Below are 22,245 nucleotides of genomic sequence, written 5' to 3' on the forward strand. Positions count from 1 at the left end.
TATTCCGCCCAGGAGGGCAGTCCATCATAATGTCACCCACTCATATATAGAATCGGTCTTCTCACCTCAGTTAATGGGATCTAGAAACACAGACAAGCCCAGCAGTTTGTTTCCATGGTGATTCCCAATCCCATGAAGTTGTCAGTCAAGATTAACAATCACAGGTCTTTCTAAGGTTACCAAGGTGCTGTGCAATCCTCACTGCACCCAAAGCAGTGACCATAGGACCCAACAACCACTCGATCAAAAAGGAACAATTGTCCCCATACCACCCTGTGTCGTAAAGCCCTAGCCCTTGGCAGGTGAGGTATATTACATTTTACATTACCTATTATATCTCCACCTACATATTTTAACCTTACACTGGATCTCGCCCTACAAAATATAAATATTTACAAATACTCCTTTATTCCAAAGGAACACAGTCTGTAAAGTGTTTTTTTTTTTTACTTTAAAAAATTTAACTTAAGTAATTTACCTTTTAAGTATGGTTTTTTGGATGGTTTAATTCTGAGTTCCTTCTTTTTGTGTTTGTATCTATTTTTCTTTTACTCTTCTCTCAGATATTACATCCTGACTGCAGTCTCCCCTCCCTCCACCCCTTCCAGTCCTCCCCACAACCTCCCATCTCCTCCAGATCCACTCCTCTTCCCTTTCCCTAAATAAGGGGAGGGGCAGGCCTCTCGAGGATATTCATAAACATGGCCTAACAAGTTACAATAAGATTAGGCACAAACCTGCCTATGGAAACTGGTCCCAACCTGAGGCAAAAGAGCCCAAGATACTCTCCATTCTACTGTTGGGAGTCCTACAAGAACACCAAGCTACACAAGCATGAGGTGTATGGAGAGGACATAGCTCAGACCCATAAGAGTCCCTGTTTGTCACTTCAGTTTTTGTGAGCTTCTATGAACCCTGCTAAGTTGATTCTGTGGGCCGTTCTCCTGGGGCCCTCAACCCCTCAGTCTCCTACTTCCTCCCCCTCTTCTTCCTGGTTCTCCTGGCTCTGCCTGGTGTTTGGCTGTGGGTCTCTGCAGAGGCTCCAACATTGCAGGATGATGATGCCCCTATGATGACAATTGAGCTACACACCAATCTCTATGAGGAATCATTTCATTGATTCTTTTCTTTTCTTCCTGAGTGAGGTGACCCAGACCCAGAAAGACAAACATTACTTATATGTGGACATTAGTTGTTAAGTAAAACATAATCGTGTTACAATCCACAGACCTGGGGTGGCTAAGTACAAGGAAGGCCCAAAGCATGGATCTCCTTGGGAAGGGGAAATAGGATAGATTTTGTGGGTGGGAACAGGAGGAATCAGGCTGGGTGCCATGGGAAGGGATTGGAGGAGTGGAGAGAGAGAGTACTGGGAGAGATGACTGGACTGGAGTGCAAGGTGGGGGGCATTTGAAGACTGATACGGAAACCTGGAGCAGGAGAAACTCCCTGGAATCTACGAGAGTGACCCTAGCAAAGTCGTCCAGTAATGAGAGATACCAAGCAGAGACTGGCCGTCTTCTGTAGCCAGGCAAGGCTCCTAGCAGTGGGGCTGGGACATCAACAGGACCACAAAACCTCTGACCCACAATCTGCCTGCAGGATGTGCTGGGGTAATGGTGGCACAGAACTAACTCATGGGCGTGGCCAACCCATGATTGGTCCAATTTATGGTTCACATCTGACACTTCCTGGATGACCAGGGAACCAGAGGCAGGACAGCTCAGTGGCCCAGGATAGAACCAAGCAGGACTGGCAAAAATAAGTATGATTTATTTGCACAGTTTTTAAAATAAAATTTATTTTTAAAAATTTAAGTTGATTTTCAGCTGAACTTGATAGCACATGCCTGTAATCTCAGCACTCAGAAGGCTAAGCAGGAGGCTGGATCTCTTTCAAGGCTAACTCAAACTATTTAGCAAGATCCTGTGTTAAAAAAATCACTTTCACACATTATTTTTAAATGATCACTGATAAAAATTCAATGTCGTTGTAATTTTTCTAGTATATTATATCAATGCAACTGATTGTATGTGAATCAGTTGAAATGTGCTGGTTTTGAAGTTAGAAGCTTTCCCTGATGTCTGCTGACTGCTTCCTCAAGCTGGCAGGCTTGTTCCCTAAGTGAACCCCTGGCCTAATCCTCCTCCTTCAAACACTGCAGCTTTGGCGGTCCTCTGATGCTGCCAACAATTAAGAACAACAGCAACACAAATGGAATTAAACCTACATATGGCACTGTCTTGGAGCAAAGCTGTCTGGTGTCTAAGGCAGCTCTCTAAGGTGGCAAATCTGGAGAGTGTTTGTCACTTGACCTGAAGATTGCATCCAACAAGTCAGGCAATCCATCCTTACCCAAGAGGGTGGAGGCGGGGCCAGGCAGACTGAAGATCAAGGGAACTGGCTATTGTAACAAGATATAATAACAAGGTAACTGTGAACTCTCGCTGAAGAGTATGGTGGGAAACAAAATGTAGATATAGGCGAGTTGATATTATTTTTTCCCAATGCAAGAATCTCAAGGGAGTCTCCAGAAATGACAAAGAATAGCTGTTATTAGCATACTTGCATAACTACAAGAGGGATCGTACTTTCTGCCTCATAAAGACCTGGAGAAATGGCTCCACAGATAAGAGCTCATGCAGAGAATCAGAGTTAATTCCTAGTTCCCATGTCAGGTAGCTCACAGTTGCTTGTAACTGCATCTGCAGTAAATCCAATGGCCTCTTCTGGCTTCTGAGGGTACCCAGACCCCCCCCCCTCTCTCTCTCTCTCGCACACACACACACACACACACACACACACACACACACACACCACCATAGAGAGCACGTGAGAGAGACATAGGAGAGACAGAAAGAGAGGGAGACACCCCGCTCCCAGAAATATACACATAAATAAAAATAAAATAAATCTTTTAAAAGAAAAACAAGCCACCTGGATAAGGTGCTCGTGGATGGATCCTCTTTGAGAGCTCGGTTAGCACTGTTGCGTGAACGGTCCACAGGAGCTGGTTACGCAGTTTGACTGCATTTGTTATCTCTGTCTGCTGGGCATAGCATTCTCCGACAAAGGGCACTAACGCCTCTCACTTTGATGGGGTTCATGTCTTTGCCGCTGCAGTTCTGCCTGGTGTGTCTTTTCGTCACTGAATGTACTGTTGCCAGATGTTCATACAGACCAGGTGGTTATATCTCTGTGGGCCACAGACTCCACTGTCCCTCATTCTGATGACTTTCTCTGCTCTGTCTGAGATTGATACAGCTCCCCCTGCTTTCTCTGAGCCTCGGTCTTTGATCCAGGTTCTCTGCCCTTGTTGCTTCTGACCATGGGCATTTAGGCTGATTGTTGGCACAGTTGGACCATTGTCTGCCATATTGGCCATGCTGTTTTATTTGTTGCCCTTGTTCTGCATTTCCATTTTTGTTGTCCCCTCTTCTGGCTTCCATGGTTTTTTTTTTTTTTTTTTGGTTTTTCGAGACAGGGTTTCTCTGTGGCTTTGGAGCCTGTCCTGGAACTAGCTCTCTAGACCAGGCTGGTCTCGAACTCACAGAGATCCGCCTGCCTCTGCCTCCCGAGTGCTGGGATTAAAGGCGTGCGCCACCATCGCCCGGCTGGCTTCCATGGTTTTAACAGAGCTTTTTATGACTTCTCTGGCCCTCCTTTCTTAGTTGTCAATTAGATTTTACTCTGGCTTCCTTTTCTAGTGGTTGGCCTAAGATTTGCAAGACATACTGAAACAAATCTAAGTTCGTTTATGAATAACACCATTCCATCTCACAGACGCCTTATAGAAGCAAAGCAAGTCATAGTCTGCCATCCTGTGCTGAACCAAAATGGCCATTCATTTTACCTTATGGACTACATAAGCCTAGGCATAGGGATAGATAGATAGATAGATAGATAGATAGATAGATAGATAGATAATAGATAGACAGACAGACAGGCAGACAGATAGATAGATGATAGATAGATAGATAGACCGACAGATAGATAGATAGACAGAGATAGATAGATAGATAGATAGATAGATACATAGATAGATAGATAGATAGATAGATAGATAGATAGATAGATAGATGCATGCTATGGGAACTCCTTCAGCCAATAACCTTTAAGATACTGGCACACTCTGGGTGTGGCCACATGTACTATATATACATATATAGAAATGTGCACAACCCCTTGGCTACTGAATTGGTTCCTGTTCCCTGCTCATGCAGAAGGACTGTTGCTCTGTGAGTCTACCCCTAAATAAAGAGACCGTTATTATGCTCCATTCTGAGCTGGTGTGTGACTACTTTATAATAACTGACAACATCTGGCACCCAATGTGAGGCATGAACCCACAACCCTGAGATATAGATAGACAGATATAGATAGATGATAGATAGATAGATGATAGATAGATAGATAGATAGATAAACACAAGTACACAAATCACGTACACAGTTATTATTTAGAACAAATAATCTGTTAGATCAATTAAGAATACGAAAACACTCTTTCAGCTGGACAGTGGTAGCACATACCTTTAATCCTAGCACTTGGGAGGCAGAGTAGGGCAGATCTTGTGAGTTCAAGTCCAGTCTGGTCTACAGAGCAAGTTCCAGGATAGCCAGGGCTATACAGAGAAACCCTGTCTCAAAAAAAAAAAAAAAAAGCAGTCTTCACTTCCTCCTTCTTTGAAGTTCTTTTCATCTCTGAACAGGTCCAAATCTCTCTCTGGCAAGTATTGCTTTCTCTTCTCTCTAGCAATCTTCTTCTTCTTCTTCTTCTTCTTCTTCTTCTTCTTCTTCTTCTTCTTCTTCTCCTTCTCCTTCTCCTCCTCCTCCTCCTCCTCCTCCTCCTCCTCCTCCTCCTCATCCTCCTCCTCATCCTCCTCCTCATCCTTCTTCTTCTTCTTCTTCTTCTTCTTCTTCTTCTTCTTCTTCTTCTTCTTCTTCTTCTTCTTCTTCACATTCCTCACACGGAAGGTCTGCTCTCAACAAATTTGCATCTGTGTAAGTATGTCTTTATTTCTCCTTTAATCTGGAGGAGCAACCACACAGGTGACCAACCCTAAGGTGGGTAGTTATTTTCTCTTACAACTTTGGGGTCTCACCATGCAGCTCTGGCCTCAGTTTGCCATCTTCTGCTTTAGCCCTCAGAGCTGCAACCACGGCCTGTGTCATTAGGCTCTCTGCTCTCTCCCTGAATGGATGGTTTCTAAAGAGAAATCTAAAGTATCTAATTCTTTTTTTTTTTTTTTTTTTTTTTTTTTGCTCTCCTCCAGGCAAGGTTTTTCCACTGCTAGCTTTTAGAGTTTATCCCCTGGCCCAGATTTACTCTTTTTTATTTATGTGTACGTTTGTGTCTCTGTGTGTGCTTGTGTGCAGGTGCCTGTGGAGGCCAGGAAGAGGCTGGAACTGGAGTAACAGGCTGATGTGCATACCTCCCATCCATGTGGGTTCTGAGAGTGGAGCCTGTGCACTCTGCAAGAGCAACAAGTGCTCTTAACCACTGAGCCATCTGCAGCCCCTCAGAAAGATTCTTTATCTTTATCTTCTGCCTCAGGGCAGCTTTTTGGTATTTTCCCAATTGAATGCTCTTTGAGCTTCCTGGATCGTAGTTTGGTCTCTTAGCATTCATTTGTGAAAGATCTCAGTCATTATTATTTTATTTCATCTGTCTTTCTCTTTATTCCTTCCTTCCTCCCTCTCTCCTTTCTTTCTCTCCCTATAGTATTCCTATTATGTTATTCCACTTCCTTTGTCCCACAGTTCGTGGATACACTGTTCTGCCTTTTCAAGTGTTCTGTTTGTTTTTCCATCTTTGAGGCTTAGCCTGAGACAGCCTGAAGCTTGGGATGCTCTCCTCAGCCATGACCTGTGACTAATAAAGCTGTCAAAGCCATCACTCATTTCTGCCGCACTGTTTTGACCTCTGCAGTTTCCTGGGTTCTGTCTCTGGGTTTCCGTAGCTCTGCCTACACAGCCATCTGCTCCAGCCTCCTGCCTCAAGCCCTTTGCATATTAACTATGGCTGTGTTTTAAGGGAGTCTGGTCATTTCAACATCCTGGTTGTGTCTGCTTCTGCTTGCTCTGTCTCTTTAAACTGCAGTGTTTTTCCTAATGGTATGCCGTGATACACTTGGTAAGAAAGAGTTTGGTTAACAGGCCGTTAGTGATGTAATCCAAGTTGGTTTGGGGCTGGGGTGGGGAGGAGGATTCTCAGTTCTCTGAGTAGGTCTCTGTCTTCCAGTGAGCCTGGATTTGCGGCTGGGGACTTTCCAGGTGTCCCTCTGTTTTTGTTCTAACACTGGATAAGGCAGTGCAGGTGGAGTGAGCTGGAGTTGCTGATTTCTCTCCAGTCAGATGCTGAAGAAGTCCAGTAAGCAGTGACCACAACACAGGAAGTGTCACCAGCTCTAACATTGGGCTTCCTGACTGATGACACAGGTTCTGAAATGTTGCCAAACACGTTGTTTTTAAATGCAGGATAATCAACAACCTGCTATGGTGTCTAGCTAGCAAGTTTTGCTGCTAATTATCAAATTTCTTTAGAACTGAAAATGAGAAGACCTAGACAAGCAGAGATGGCATAGGATGGCTAAGGGGTGTGACAAAGCCACCCCAGGGGGCACGCTAGCTCAGGGCTCCTGTCCACCTCTGCCAGGCATCTACAGTACCACAGACACATCAGCTAACCAGACATGGCCTGTAAATCCCAGCCCTCAAAAACAGAGCCAGGATCTTAAGTTGAAGGCTTGGCTAACTACATAGTTTAAGGCTAGCCTCGGCTATGGGTCCCATTTCAGAAAAAGCAAGAAAATAATGCTAACTGATTGGACTACAGGTTTCCTAAGTTACTCTCTCATGCCATAATTTGCAAAACAAAAACTATGGACAATTGGTATTCAGATTTTATTAACATGGATGAAATGGAAGTAAGCAGGGCTTTTAAGCAAACAAAAATGAAAGAAAAACCGAAGCAAACAAGACAGGAAACAGGGTTTGAATCTCCAAAGGAAACCTTCTCTTAGGTCTGTCTCTAATTAAGTCCAAGTTCAGAGCAAGGTTTATGCTTTTAGCTCTTTTTGTTTTACTTTGGTTTCCGACTTTTGAGATAGATTTTACCATGCTCTCCAGGTTGACCGTGAACTCACTTTGCATCCCAGGCTTGCCCTGCACCCTTAGCAATCCTCCAGCCAGGGTTACAGGTCTATATCATCATACACGGCTAGATCGATACTTCTGGAAGCAATCATTTGTTTCTCTTATTTTCATATTCTGTCACATTGTGGCACAGACTAAAACAGAAAAAAGTAATTCCTAAGATGCTACCTTTACATTTCAGGTGACACGCCGCAGTCAAATACCCCTGTGATCCCAGGCCTCTGGAGGCTGAGGCAGGAGGATCTCAAATTTGATATTAGCCTAGACTATGTTGCAAGACTCTGTGTCTTAAATAGTAATAATAATAGTAATAATAATAGCAATAATAATGAATTCCTTTATAGTTGGAGCATGACTTCCTGTTCTAGAATCTTGCATCCTGAAGTCTTGCTCCCTGGAGCTCCCACTCCTGATCTTGTCAGCTGTGGGTTCTCACTGAAAGTCACCACTCGGATAATTTCTTCAGTTGTTCCTGCTTACAAAAAAATTAGTATTTCTTACCCCCCCATCCCATTCACTAAACAACTCCAACCCCCACCCAACAGTCACAGCACAATAGCAACCTACTCTGATTCATCTTCATGGCCGTAAATGAACCCAGCTAAGCCAAGGGTTTCTAATACCACAACCCTGCCCAGACAGTTCGTTTGATTTTTCTCTCTTGATCTGTCCCAAAGCCATCCACACATTCACTACAGTGAACCTCCAATCTTCCAAAGGGTTGGGAGCAGTGGTCCTGGCCCCCAACGGAGGCCAACAGTCCACAGAGGCCCCTGTCTCCTCCAAAGTCCTGTGGCTCTCTGGGGATCTGGCAGCGGTACTCCTGGCTGGCTCTCTACCCACTGGTATGGGTTTCAACCTCGCTCATATTGTAAACCAGGCATCACGCTGCTTTCCCAATCTTGGTGGACACATTTTTTTCTCTTTGTTCTGTGGATTTGTTCCTTCCTAATCCTTTCCGTGTGGTTTATGAGGGGATTGGGAATGACCGCCTCCTTTCAATGCACTGTGATTAACGGGAAGTCTCTGTGTTGGTTCCTTCTGAAGAGTGATTTTCTAGAGGATTCTTTAAAACCATAATAATACTCATGTCTTGCATGTCCTCTCAAATCCGTTTATGGGAAAGTCTGATTCTAATTGGAACGGTGTTTTTAAAGTGGAACGATATCAGACCTAAGCAAAATTTTAAAGGGAATGAAATTCTTCAATTCCTTTAACCTCCCATTCTTTTAGCCATTTCCTCAACTTGATGGCACCCGCATTCAGGAAAGAAGGGGCGCAAATGACTTACATCAGTTTTTTGGGAGAGTGCTACAGTGAAAACTGCTACACCAAAAGGAAAGTAAGCTTGGGATTTCAAAACCAGGAAGGGGTTGAGAGGAATGCGATAGGAGAAGGGCGGGTAAAAGACAAAGAAAATGAAATCGAAGGGGACAGACAAGATAGATTGGTGACCCATGTCCATGTAGCCCATGTCACCAGCAAAGGCCATGTAGATGCCGGTGGTCTGGGCTGCCACCTAAAGCTGTGTTGGCATCTGAGGGCCATGCTGAGTAGGCTCCACCTCTTGCTGGACCTGGGAGAGCTGCCCGGCTCTTCCCTCACCGCAGCAACAGGATAGCATTTCCTCTCACACAGACTCATAGGAGAACTGGCCTCAGTGGTCTGGGCATGAGAGACGGCCACACCCCTCGCTTGAGGTGGGTGGTCCCTCTGGAGGCTCAGGCCCACGTCCAGGGTTTGGCCCACACTAACATCTACCCCATCTATGACCTGATGGAGTGTGTGAAGGGGTCAGTTCTGTGGAGATCCACAGTCCCAGGATCTCCATGACTTGGGGCAACACCAAAATATCTGGGAGGAGTTTCAGTGAGGATCCAGTAATGATGGTGTAGCAGGAGCCAGAAGTCAAGAACCAGACCCACATCCCCTGAAATGAGCATCTGCAAGGAAAGCTGTCTGGGCCAAAGGGTCCAGGCTGTAACACGCCGCAGCTCCCAAGGCCATGACTATAAATGAACATGTTACGGAGAGGTGGGAAAGAAGAGCAGTGAAGTGGTTTGTTTTGTTTTTTTCTGTTTCTCTTCTTTTTGGGGGGAGGCTACAAGGTTGAGGGTAGACATGGAAATGAGTGGGATTGGGGTGCATGATGTGAAATTCCCAAAGAATCAATAAAAAAATTATGTCAAAAATAGCTTTCTCCCAAAATGATGATTCACTGACTTAAAATAAGGCAGAATTTTGAGCCTATATTTATGCTAAAAGTCCTTATCGTAACATGTTTGACAGTTGTCCTCAACCATGTCAAATCTAATAATCCATTTATAACAAGTATTCAGTAACAACTCGGTGCGTGTGGAGGGGAGGGTGTGTGTATGTAGAGTGTGTGTGTATGTGTGTAGTACAAGCACATGAGTGTGTGGGTGCCTAACCCTGCACTGGCATGCAGAGACAGAGCAGGACATAGACTGTGCTCCTCCGATCCCTTTCTACCTTCGTGCCTTGAGATGGAGTCATTTACTGAAAGGGAACTTCACTGTGTGGTTGCTGGGGATTCAATCTTGGGTCCCCATATTTGCTAAGCAAGTCTTTTTTTACCCACTAAGCCATTTTCCCAACCCCACAACTTCCTTTTGATAGCCTGCTTGTTTAATACAATGAAATAAGCCTTCCCAGGGAGTAATTTGTTACTTCACATTCATCTATGAGTCATATGGGAAGTTCTTCCTGAGGAGGTGTGGGCTGGGCTTCAGGCCCCTGGGACATCAAGGTGGCCCTCCCTCTTGTCACTACCTCTTGGGTTGGGTGTAGGCTAGGAGCTGAGCTGGGGCTGTTGACCTGAGGCTTCTCTTCTCTTCCAGAGTGGCCTCCCTGTGTGACTTCTGTTTTTATTAGTACCAGGCTGGCTGGATTGGGAGGAGTGTTGGGGCTAGGCTGTCACTCAGTGGTCACTCATAGGGCTAGCACTTAGAATGAATCCTGTCTGCTGTGGTAGTGAATGGAAGCAAAGGTGGAAGCTTCAAGGCTCTCAAGCCTACTTTCTACCCCAAGTGTCAGGGCATCCCTTGGCTACAGCTGTCAGTCAGAACAGGTCAGAGAGCTCCCCTATAGGCAAAAGAAGAGTAAATAAATTCCACCTCTTGATACTGGGATGGTGAGGTTAAGACGTGAGAAAAGAAAAAGGAGTGGAGATAGTGCTTTGGGTGACCTTAGAATCCTTCTGGCGCACAGCCTAAGGGGATTGCAAAAAACAATGTTTTAAAATGTGAAAATGGCAGCCCAGCCCAACTATAACTTAACAGAGAATTAAAAAGCAATACATCCTTCAGCATGCAAATGGTCCCACAGCACACACTAGAAGATCTTGTAACACAGCCAGTATAATGCATTGAGTCAGTGACGACATCTTGATTTATGGAAGCATTGGGGCCCACGTCTTAAGCTACATCCTGAAGTGAACGGCCACACCTGAACAACAGCAGTGCCAGGACCAGTGTGTGTATAATAAGAAAAATAAGACAACTTACAGAGGAAATATAATATTCCCCCAAGTGACCTGGAACCTTACTGAAAAGTATAAAATCAAAAGAATTTCCTGTATGACTATGGAAAGTGTATCACCAACTTCAACCTTCACCCTGTGTCAGAGCATGTGTTTAACCCCTAAGGCACCAGGAGACCATGGAGACCACACCTGTCAGGAGCCAGAGAGGACATGAGCGAGGATTCAAGGAGTGTCTGACAGCGGCAGAGACTAAGATGAAAACTGAAGGCCTGAGTTCCGCATCATTCGTTTCTTACCACACAAACTGTAGAATGGAAAGAATAGAACTCTCAAGAGTATATTTATCAATAAAATATCATGTGGCTTTTATATTTGACGTGCCTCTTAGTAACGTGTGGTCTTTTGGGTTAGCACGGAATCCCGGACCTTCTCAACTACAATCCACATCTGAGCTCATTATCACAGCAGCCCAGCTGTCCTGCGACAACACTGTCAACAATCTTCACACCAGCCCAACGGCTGCAAGGGCCTTGAATTTCAACATGTGGAACGCATGCTTTTGTGGCACGAGCGGGTCAAAGCTGGGGCTTTGCGCATGCTTGGGTAAGTGCTCTGCCTCTGAACTAAACCCCCAGCTGGTGCAGTCTGCTAAAAAAACAAATTAATGCCCCCTGAAAACCTGCTGATGGCTAATATAACAGGAACGGATCTCCAGGGCTGGCGAGATGGCTAAGTGGGGAAAGGCACTTGCCAGGCACGCATTGTAACCTAGACTCAATCCCCAGAACCCAAGGACATGTGGAGAGCACACACTCTGCTTGCTGGATTTCTAGCCCGATGGACAATTTCTTCTGTATACAGAGCTGAATTGAGCCATGGAGATCCAGTACCCCTGGAACGCCAGTAATACCCCATGAATGTTATCCTGTGAATCCCAAATGACCACTTATTCCCAACTTATTGGTCAAGAAGATGGGGAACATAGCGAGAACCTGGTTCTTGCATTAAGCAAGAACAGGCTTTTGGAGTCGGCCTTGCATACACATCAGAAGTTTATTTGAATTTTAATTAAGTCACTCTTAAAGGCTCTCTGGGGTTTTTAAAAATCAATGTGTTTTTAGCAAATGATACCATGTGGCCTTCTTTAAAAACTAAACAACAAAAAAAAGTTTAGAGCTGAAACAACCACGGCAAAGGGACACTGCTCTTTCCTCCAGCCTGATATAATTCCCAGCACCGGGGAGGCAGAGGCAGGTGAATTTCTATGTGTTCCAAGCAAGCCTGGTCTAAGAAGATAGTTTCAAGACAGTGAAGGCTACACAAAGAAACCTTGTCTCAAAAGAAAAACAAAACAAAACAAAACCAATGACAAAAAGCCCTAACAAACAAAAAAGCAAAACAAACAAACAAAAAAGTTATTATGGGGCACAGTGGAGCACGCCTTTAATCCCATTATTAGAAGGCAGATCTCTGAGTTCTCTTAAGACTGGACTGGTCTACAGGCTGAATTTCCGAAGAGCCAGGGCTACATAGGGAAACCCTGACTCAAAAAACAAACAAGTAGGAGGAGATGCTATTGTTTAGCTTAATTGGGGTTTTAGTTGTTTTTGTTCCAAACATTGGCTTTTTATAAAAAATTATGCATAGGGCCAAACTGTGTTGTTCAGTATGATTTTGAACTTATGAATTCAATCAGTCTTTTTGCCTCATCTTCCAGTTTGGACTAAATATATACACCACCACTCCAGCTCCACATTCTTGCTTTACACGTGGAGAGGAAAAGGATGGAATTAGAAAAAGAAGTATCCTAACCTTTCAATATATTAAAAAAAAAACTCATGAATTTTGCTATGGCCACCTATAGATAGTTTCTGTCCCACCTGGGCCCACAGCAATTCAGTCTTAAAGAAACATACAGAGCTTATATTAATTATAAACTGTTTGGCCTATTAGCTCAGGCTCATTATTAACTAGCTCTTATAACTTAAATTAACCCATAATTCTTGTCCATGTCTAGCCACATGGCTTGGTACCTTTTATCAGTGAGGCATTCTCATCTTGTTTCCTCTGCATCTGGCTGGTGACTGCGTCTCTGCCTTTCTTCTTCCCAGAATTCTTCCAGTCTGGTTGCTCCACATATCCTGCCTGGCTACTGGCCAAACTGTGTTTTATTAAACCAATACGAGTGACAGATCTGTACAGTTGAAAGTGTGTCTCTGCCTTTGTCCTTTCACAGAAGGTGTGTGACTAATGCCACTTAACAGCTGTGTTTGACCATATCCGTTTTCTTTTTTAAACTTTACTACATTTATTCAGTTAGTTGTCATTCATTTAGTGTATGTATGTGAGCTGTGTGCCAGATCACACACATGGAGGTCAGAGGATAACTTTCAGAAGTCTATTCTAGATCCACTATGTTCTATTTCCACCAGGCAACAAGTTTAGGTCGTCAGACTTGGCACCAAGCACTCACATCTACTGAGCCATCTCGATGATTCCCATGTCACTTCTTAATCTTATGTCTCAAGCATTTAACATGTATTTAATCAGCAGTTCTAGTTACCGGGGTTAAATGCTGCGTATTTCTCTATGTGTGAGTATGAGCATCTGCATGCATGAGCAGAGACCAGAGGACAACCTTAGGTGCTGTTCCTCGGGTGCTGTGGACCAGCTTGTGTGGGTTTTTTTTTCTTTTGTTTTGTTTTTTTAGAGGATCTTTCAGTTTCTCACTGGCCTGGAATGCTCCATGGCTAGACTAACTGGCCAGTGAGCCCCAGAGATCTGATTCCTCAGTCTTGGGGTGAAAACCCTGTCCCCACCTACAGTTTTCTGCAGGGGTTCTGGAGATTAGACAGGCCTCCTCATGCTTGTGAGACAATTTACAAACTCCGATGTCTCCCCAGCCTAGCTTGAGAAATTTCTTAGATTATTGAAAACAAAAGCCTAAGGCCTCCCCCTTTCTGAGGAGTGGATGGGGGTGGGAGGAGGGGAAGAAGGGGGACCTGTGGTTGGTATGTGAAATGAAAAAGAAAACTTTTAAATAAAAAAATTAAAACAGAAAGGATAGAGAAAAATTTAAAAATTGAAAACAAAAGCCTAAAATAAAACACTCCTGAGATTCTTAATTATTTTGATAGTTAAAAATTATGGCTGGCATTTCAGGGAGTAAGTCATTTTATGTCACACATCTGTAGAGCATGCCGTGACATAACGCTTGGATTCTCGGTGATTCTGTGAGTTTCCCAAATGTTATGCCAGACACACAGATGACAGTTAGACTAATAAATTGATTTGTGTATTTTTCTACACTATCTTATCAAAACTCCAAACCCATCAGAGTAAAACAGAAAGTAGGCCTGACTCGTCCTTCTGAAGCATGCAGGTTTTAATGGCCTATAAAAATCTGATCCTTGTTCTTATAAAATTTGATAGCAGGAGACATAGCCCAAATAACCTTTCCAATCTTTTCCATTTGTTTTGAAAAGGGAGTAAATCCCTAGTGGAACATTTTTAACCTAGTTATTGATTTATGGTCTCGAGACTATTCCTTTAGGAAGCTTCCCAGCCCATTCGGCAATCTATTTTTGGTACAATATCTAGGCCAAACACAAAGCTTCTTGAATCCTTTCTGGAATAAAAACTTTTGAAAAAAAATTATAAATATGGTTTGTGTTCTCAATATTAAAAATATATTAAAACTCTGATCTAAGGCAGTGGTCACAGCTCATTTAGAGCAATGAGTTTAGCCTGCACAAGGTCCTGGGTTCCAATCCTAGGCAGCACAGGCAAAATGGAAAGCATGACACATCTATGCTACAAAATAATTCATTGTTTATGCTACAAAGTAATGCATTATCTCCATTAAAATAATGATATAAAGTATCTCATTAGCTACTTCTCTCTTTCTCTAAGAATGGTAGATTCTTCTTGAAGCACTTGGGCAGGGGTCACCTAAATACAGCTCCTTTGTTCAGATCCTTAGTATATAGCCTGTTCCCGGGAAAAACTCTGAAGGTATGAAAATTACAGAAGAGACATGGTTACTGTAAATGACATCGAGCAGGGGGTGGTTTTCAGAGAAACTGCAAATGGAACAGCAGAAAAAAGTTTTAAGTATTTCCTTACTCCAGGAAATATTTCTTGCTTTCCTATGGGAATTCCTAGTTTGCTTTCTAAAAAACAAAATAAACAACAACAGTGAAACACTGAATAATAGCAACTTGGGGAGGAAAGGGTTTGTTTGACTTACAGGTCACACTCTTGTCACTGAGAGGAGCCAAGGGAGGAACTCAAGGCAAGAATCTGGAGGCAGGAACTGAAGTATGGGCACAGAGGCAGAATGCTTCCTGACCTGCTCTCAAGGTTTGCCTGACCTGCTTTCTTATATATCCCAGGACCACCTGCCCAGGGATGGCTGTGCCCACAGTGCCCTGGTCCCTTTCACATCAATCCTTAATCAAGAAAGTGCCCCCACAGACATGCATGCCACAGGCCAATCTGATGGAGGCAGTTCCTCATATGGAGCTCCCTTTGTTTGTGTCAAGTTGACAAAAAACTAAGCAGCACAACACATTAAGCATATAATACCTACATGTCATCTGTAAGAGTCACAGTCACAGGTGTGCAAGAAACTAACCATAGACAAAAGCAAGGTGACCAGGGAGGTTAGAGCTGGCATGAGCTCTCAAGGCTTAATTAGTTTTTAAAATGAGCCTTCAAGCCGGGCGGTGGTGGCGCACGCCTTTAATCCCAGCACTCGGGAGGCAGAGGCAGGCGGATCTCTATGAGTTCGAGGCCAGCCTGGTCTACAAGAGCTAGTTCCAGGACAGGAACCAAAAGCTATGGAGAAACCCTGTCTCGAAAAATCAAAAAAAAAAAAAAAAAATGAGCCTTCAAAATTGTAGAAGTAAAATGTTTTATTTTTAATATTTCATTTCTAAGCTTTAAAGCATTTCTCTGTAGATTTTGCTAATTTAAATAGTAATGTCCATTATAATTATTCTTATAATTGGTGATACTTTTTGCACAAGAAAATTTAATATTATTAATGTGCCAAATCTCTCCAAGTTAAATAGCGAATGTGGTAAATTTCACAACTATATTTAGAATACATAACAAAACTATGGAAAAATCTGGATAACATCTGGAAGAAAAATGAGAGTCACAGAAATTTTTGGAAAAGATAATTAATTGAATGTGAGGTGCTGGGTTGCAAGAAAAATAGTATGTGTGTGTTTAAACATAAAAAACATATTATAAACCTACACTAGTTTAAACAATTTGGCTCAGGTGCAAAAATAGACATGCTAACCCAGACAGACATTAGGTTTTGTAAACTGTCAGGAGTGGGGACGCAGCTCAATGGTAGGAGCACCTACTGTATGCCAGTGCTGGGTTCAATCGCACCACAAATCTCATCATCATCATCATCATCATCATCGTCATCGTCATCGTCATCATCATCATCATCATCATCATCATTGTCATAATCATCATCATCGTCATAATCATTGTCATCATCATCATCATTGTCGTCATCATCATCATCATTGTCATCATCATCATCATAATCATCATCATTGTCGTCATCGTCATCATCATTGTCATAATCATCATCATCGTCATCATCATCATTGTCGTCGTCATCATCATCATTGTCATAATCATCATCATCGTCATCATCATCATCATCATCGTCATCATCATCGTCGTCGTCATCATCATCATCGTCATCATCGTCATCGTCGTCGTCATCATCATCATCGTCATCATCATCATCATCGTCATCATCATCATCATCGTCATCATCATCATCATCGTCGTCGTCATCATCATCATCGTCGTCATCATCATCGTCGTCATCATCATCATCGTCATCATCATCACCGTCATCATCATCGTCGTCGTCGTCATCATTGTCATTGTCGTCATCGTCGTCATCATCATCGTCATCATCATCATCACCGTCATCGTCGTCGTCGTCATCATCATCATCGTCATCATCATCATCGTCATCATCATCATTGTCATCATCATCATCATCATCGTCATCATCATCATCGTTATCGTCGTCGTCATCATCGTCGTCATCATCGTCGTCGTCATCATAATCATCATCGGTGTCATCGTCATCGTCGTCGTCATCATCATCATCGTCATCATCATCATTGTCATAATCATCATCGTCATCATCATCATCGTCGTCATCATCATCATCGTCATCATCATCACCGTCATCGTCATCGTCGTCATCATCGTCGTTATCGTCATCGTCGTCATTATCATCATCATCGTCATCATCATCACCGTCATCATCATCATCGTCATCATCATCACCGTCATCGTCGTCGTCGTCATCATCATCGTCGTCATCATCATCATCGTCATCATCATCATCGTCGTCGTCATCATTGTCATTGTCATAATCATCATCATCGTCATTGTCATCGTCGTCATCATCATCGTCATCATCGTCATCATCATCATCATCATCGTCATCATCATCATCATCATCGTCATCATCATCATCGTTATCGTCGTCATCGTCATCATCGTCGTCATCATCATCATCGTCGTCGTCATCGTCGTCATCATCATCGTCATCGTCTGTTACGGGAGGTCCTACCACTTCTCCAGCCTATCGCCGCTGAGATACCAGCCCATTGGGGCGTGGTCTCTCTCCCTTTAAAAAAGCAGCCACTTCCCTCTCCTCTCTCTCTTCACTTCCTGCTCCGCCGGCGACTAGACTCACTTCCTGGTTGCGCAGAGGGCTGACAGTGATCTGTAAGTTTTTTCCCCTTTAAATAAATACCACCCTATTAATCATAATTCCAAACTGGTGTGGCATTGTTTATGACTTACGCCTTCAGTTGGCGCCCAACGTTTGGTTTTAGAACCTCTCCTTTCCCCGCTCAGCTGCCGGCCGCGAGTTCGGCTTGGCGGGAGCCCTCCCTTCCTCAGCTGCCACAGGCGGCCTTGGCCTCCCCATGTGGATTTAAACTCCACAGGCCCGCATGGTCTCTGCCGCGTGGTTTGCTCTTTTCTGAGTCGTTTTTAAATCTCCCTTGCAAGCACAGCTCTTAAGTGGCACGAACCAGAGCACGTGGTTGCTGAAAGCTGCAACCCCTCAGGGTGACTCTGTCACGTGGAGGCATAAGCGGCTTCCAGGTTGCTCTTCTCTCTACGCCTGGATTCTGGGTTTCTGGTTCCGTCTCTGGAATTGATTTAATTACATTTACTTTGTTGAGCAACTTACATTTTCCAGTTTTTAACAAATACTAGGCGGACTCTGAAACAGGACTCTGTTTTCGTCGTGACTTGGCAACAGCGCCACCTGCTGGATAATAGGTAATATGGCAGTTTTCGTTTCCAACGCGAATTTTACTGTTCTGGTTGCCAATACAATGGGTTAGATCATGCAAGGTTTATATGACTATGGGGATAACTTAATTTACTGGTTACTAGGCTTCAGTATTCTTTTGAATATTCTATCATTTAGGAAGATCATGGCACTCCTAAGAACCATACAATCTTTACTAGAAACTCATGCAGGTCAGGAGATTCAGGATTCAAAAGAGACAATAATAAAGACAATAATAAAAAGACTTGAAATGATTGAAGAAATGATTGGAGCTGGTGAACAGAGTAATAAGGCACAAGGACAGGATACAATGCCAATGCCAGCCATTAGAACTGGCATACCCAAGGTTTTAGCGGCATACCCTATACTTAATTCTGACAAAGTGTCAACTTCTAAAGACTCAAAGGGAGTCAGAGAAGCTAGATGGACGCCAATAGCAATGAATGATCTAAAAGAAGTTAAGCAAGCTATTGTTAGTTTTGGCTTGCACTCTGCATATGTAAAGGAAATGATAAGGACTTGGGCTTCTAATGCTAGAGCTACCCCCCATGATTTCCATCAGTTAGTGTCTGCAGTTTTAGATAATGGACCTTCCTTGATGTTTGGAATTTATTTCAGAGAAGAATCCAAACATATGGAACAGCAAGGAAGAGCAAAAGGTGTCAAGATTTCCCAAGATCAAATTCTTGGTGCAGGAGAATATGTTGATCCACAGGTCCAAGCTCTTTATGATGATAAAGTACTGTGTCTATGTCACCAAGCAGCTTTAAATGCTTGGAATAGGATACAAGATCCAGCAAAAAGTGTTGAATCATATACTAGAATTAGGCAGGGACCGAGAGAACCCTTTATTGACTTTTTGCAAAGATTAATTAAGGCTCTGGACATAGGGGTAACAGACCCAGAAGCTAGACGAATACTTCTTGAATCTCTACCTTTGAGAATGCAAACATAGAATGCAAAAAGATAATTGGGCCTTTAAAGTCTAGATCAGCATACGATGAATGTTGAGACGTTTAGCTATAACGATGAACCTTGGGTAGGAGAAGCGATTTCCACAGCAATGAGGAGACATCAAACTGCCAGGTGTTTTAATTGTGGTAAATTAGGACATCTGAAAAGGGATTGCAGGCACAGAATTTCTAGGAATATTATCTCCTCTGGGAATGACAAAAATAGGAGACCTAGGCCTTCAGGCATATGTAGGAGATGCAGTAAAGGCCGACATTGGTCCAATGAATGCAGGTCAACAACAGACAAACAAGGCAACCCGATACCATCAGGAAACTCCTTGAGGGGCCTCTCGCAGGCCCCCAAGCCAACAGTGGCACAGTCATTCCCAGTCACAGTGGAGAACGTGCCTCAACAAGGAAATTAAAAGCTCCAATTTCTGCTGTAAAAAGTAATACTGGTCTAAATGATGAAATACGTGTGGAGGATGAGTCAAAAAAACCCAGTAGCACAGAGTAAACGTGTATTTTGGCAGACTTCTATTAATGATCAAAGACCAAAGCTAAGAGTCTGTATAAATGGCACTTTTATTGAAGGCTTATTAGACACAGGTGCGGATGTAAGTATCATTACCCCAGAATCTTGGCATCCAAATTGGCCTCTTCAAGAGGTAGATGTTCAGTTCCTGGGAATTGGAACCCTATCTCGTGTAAAACAAAGCACAAGATGGGTTGAATGCATAGGGCCCGAAGAGCAAATAGGAAGACTAAGGCCATATATAGCCAATATTGCCATAAATTTATGGGGCCGTGACCTGCTACAGCAATGGAATACCCAGATTAACATTCCTGTATTTCCAGGAACTCATAATTCTGGGAAGGATATGATGAGGTATTATGGAAAAAGGTCACCAGCCATTCAGGCTGTACAAGAACATACAGCAAATACCAAACCTTTAGAGGTACCAACAGCCCTACCTTTAAAATGGCTAACTGAGAAGCCAATATGGATCAAACAGTGGCCTCTAGCTGAAGATAAACTACAGGCATTGGAACAGCTGGTGCAAGAGCAACTAGATGCTCACCATATTGAAGAATCAACCAGCCCTTGGAATTCTCCTGTGTTTGTTGTAAAAAAGAAATCTGTTAAATGGAGAATGGTGACAGATCTAAGAGCTGTCAACAAAGTAATTCAACCTATGGGCCCACTACAATCTGGAATTCCTTTGCCTTCTCTGTTACCAAAAGGATGGCCTCTTATAGTAATTGATTTGAAAGATTGTTTTTTTACTATACCGTTACAAGAAAAGGATAGAGAAAAATTTGCCTTCACGGTGCCTACTTATAATAATTCTCAGCCTAATAGGAGATATCAATGGACTGTCCTCCCACAGGGTATGCTCAATAGTCCTACACTGTGCCAATATTTTGTAAGTAAGCCATTGGAAATAATTCGTAAACAATTCCCCAAGTCCATCATTTATCGTTATATGGATGACATCTTGTTATCTGATTCAAATAAAGATACTTTAGAAAGGATGTTTGAAGAAGTAAAGAAAGTCTTGCCTAGGTGGGGATTACAAATTGCCCCTGAAAAGATTCAAAGAGGAAATTCTATTAATTACCTAGGTTACAGAATAGGGCTAGAGAAAATTAAAACGCAAAAGGCACAAATTAGGAGAGACCACTTAAAGACTCTTAATGACTTCCAAAGATTGTTAGGAGACATTTCCAGTCTACGACCAGCTGTTGGGATAACACCTGATCTAATAGTTCATTTAAACAAAACTTTAGATGGTGATAAAGATTTGAATAGTCCAAGAAAACTGACAGCTGAAGCAGAAAAGGAACTGACAATGATTGAGGAAAAATTACAGGAGGCACATGTGGATAGGGTGAACCCAAATCTTAGCTGCATCCTAGTCATATTGCCTTCCAGAATTTCTCCTACAGGGATTCTAATGCAGAGGGAAGATATTATTTTAGAGTGGATATTTATACCTAATAAACCAAGTAAAAAATTAAAAACTTATGTGGAAAAAGTCTCTGAATTAATTATAAAAGGTAAGCTGAGACTTCATCAACTAGCAGGTATAGACCCAGCAGAAATTATAGTGCCTTTTACTACTGAAGAAATAAAAAAGTTATGGGAAGACAATGAACCGTGGCAAAGAGCTTGTGCTAATTTTTTGGGAGAAATTAATAGCAACTATCCCAAAAGTGGTATACTTAACCTCATAAAAAGAACTTCTTGGATTCTTCCTAGAATTGTACGTGATGCTCCAATAACTGGAGCCCGTACGTTCTATACTGATGCAAATAAATCAGGGAAAGCAGGTTACAAGTCAGATGAATTGAGTAAGGTGGAACAAAGCCCTTATAATTCTGTCCAGAAGGCAGAATTATATGCCATTCTTATGGTGCTAAGGGATTTTAAAGAACCTCTTAATATAGTTACAGATTCACGATATGCAGAAAGAGTTATCTTTCATATTGAAACCACTGAATTTATACCAGATGACACAGAGTTGACTTCATTGTTTATCCAGGTACAAGACATAATCAGGAACAGGCTTTGTCCGATGTACATAACACACATCCGGTCCCATACAGGTCTGCCTGGTCCTCTAGCCCAAGGCAACGCTGAGATTGATCAATTATTGATTGGAAGTGTGTTGCAGGCCTCAGAATTTCATAAGAAGCATCATGTCAATAGTAAAGGCCTAAAGAACGAATTTTCCATTACTTGGCAACAAGCTAAGGACATTATAAAGAGATGTCCTACTTGTTCTTTCTATAATCAAACACTGTTGCCTGCAGGGAGTAACCCAAAGGGTACTAAGAGAAATGAAATCTGGCAGATGGATGTGTTCCACTTTATGGAATTTAGTAAATTAAAATATGTACACCACACCATAGACACGTATTCAGGTTTTCAATGGGCTACTGCCCTGAGCTCAGAAAAGGCAGTAATCACACATTTATTGGAAGTTATGGCCATCATGGGTATACCTGCGCAAATAAAGACAGATAATGGTCCAGCATATGTATCTAAGAAAATGAAACGCTTTTTTGATTATTATAATATAAAACACATTACAGGTATACCAAATAATCCTACAGGTCAGGCAGTTATAGAAAGATCAAATCGTACTATAAAGGATATGCTGAACAAACAGAAAGGGACCGAAAATACACCCAGGAATAGATTACATAATGCTTTATTAACCTTGAATTTTCTTAACGCTAATGAGAAAGGAACGACAGCAGCAG

Source organism: Microtus oregoni, unplaced genomic scaffold, assembly GCF_018167655.1.
Source record: "Microtus oregoni isolate MIOR12 unplaced genomic scaffold, Mior012 000035F_ref0000213, whole genome shotgun sequence".
Classification (NCBI taxonomy): domain Eukaryota; kingdom Metazoa; phylum Chordata; class Mammalia; order Rodentia; family Cricetidae; genus Microtus; species Microtus oregoni.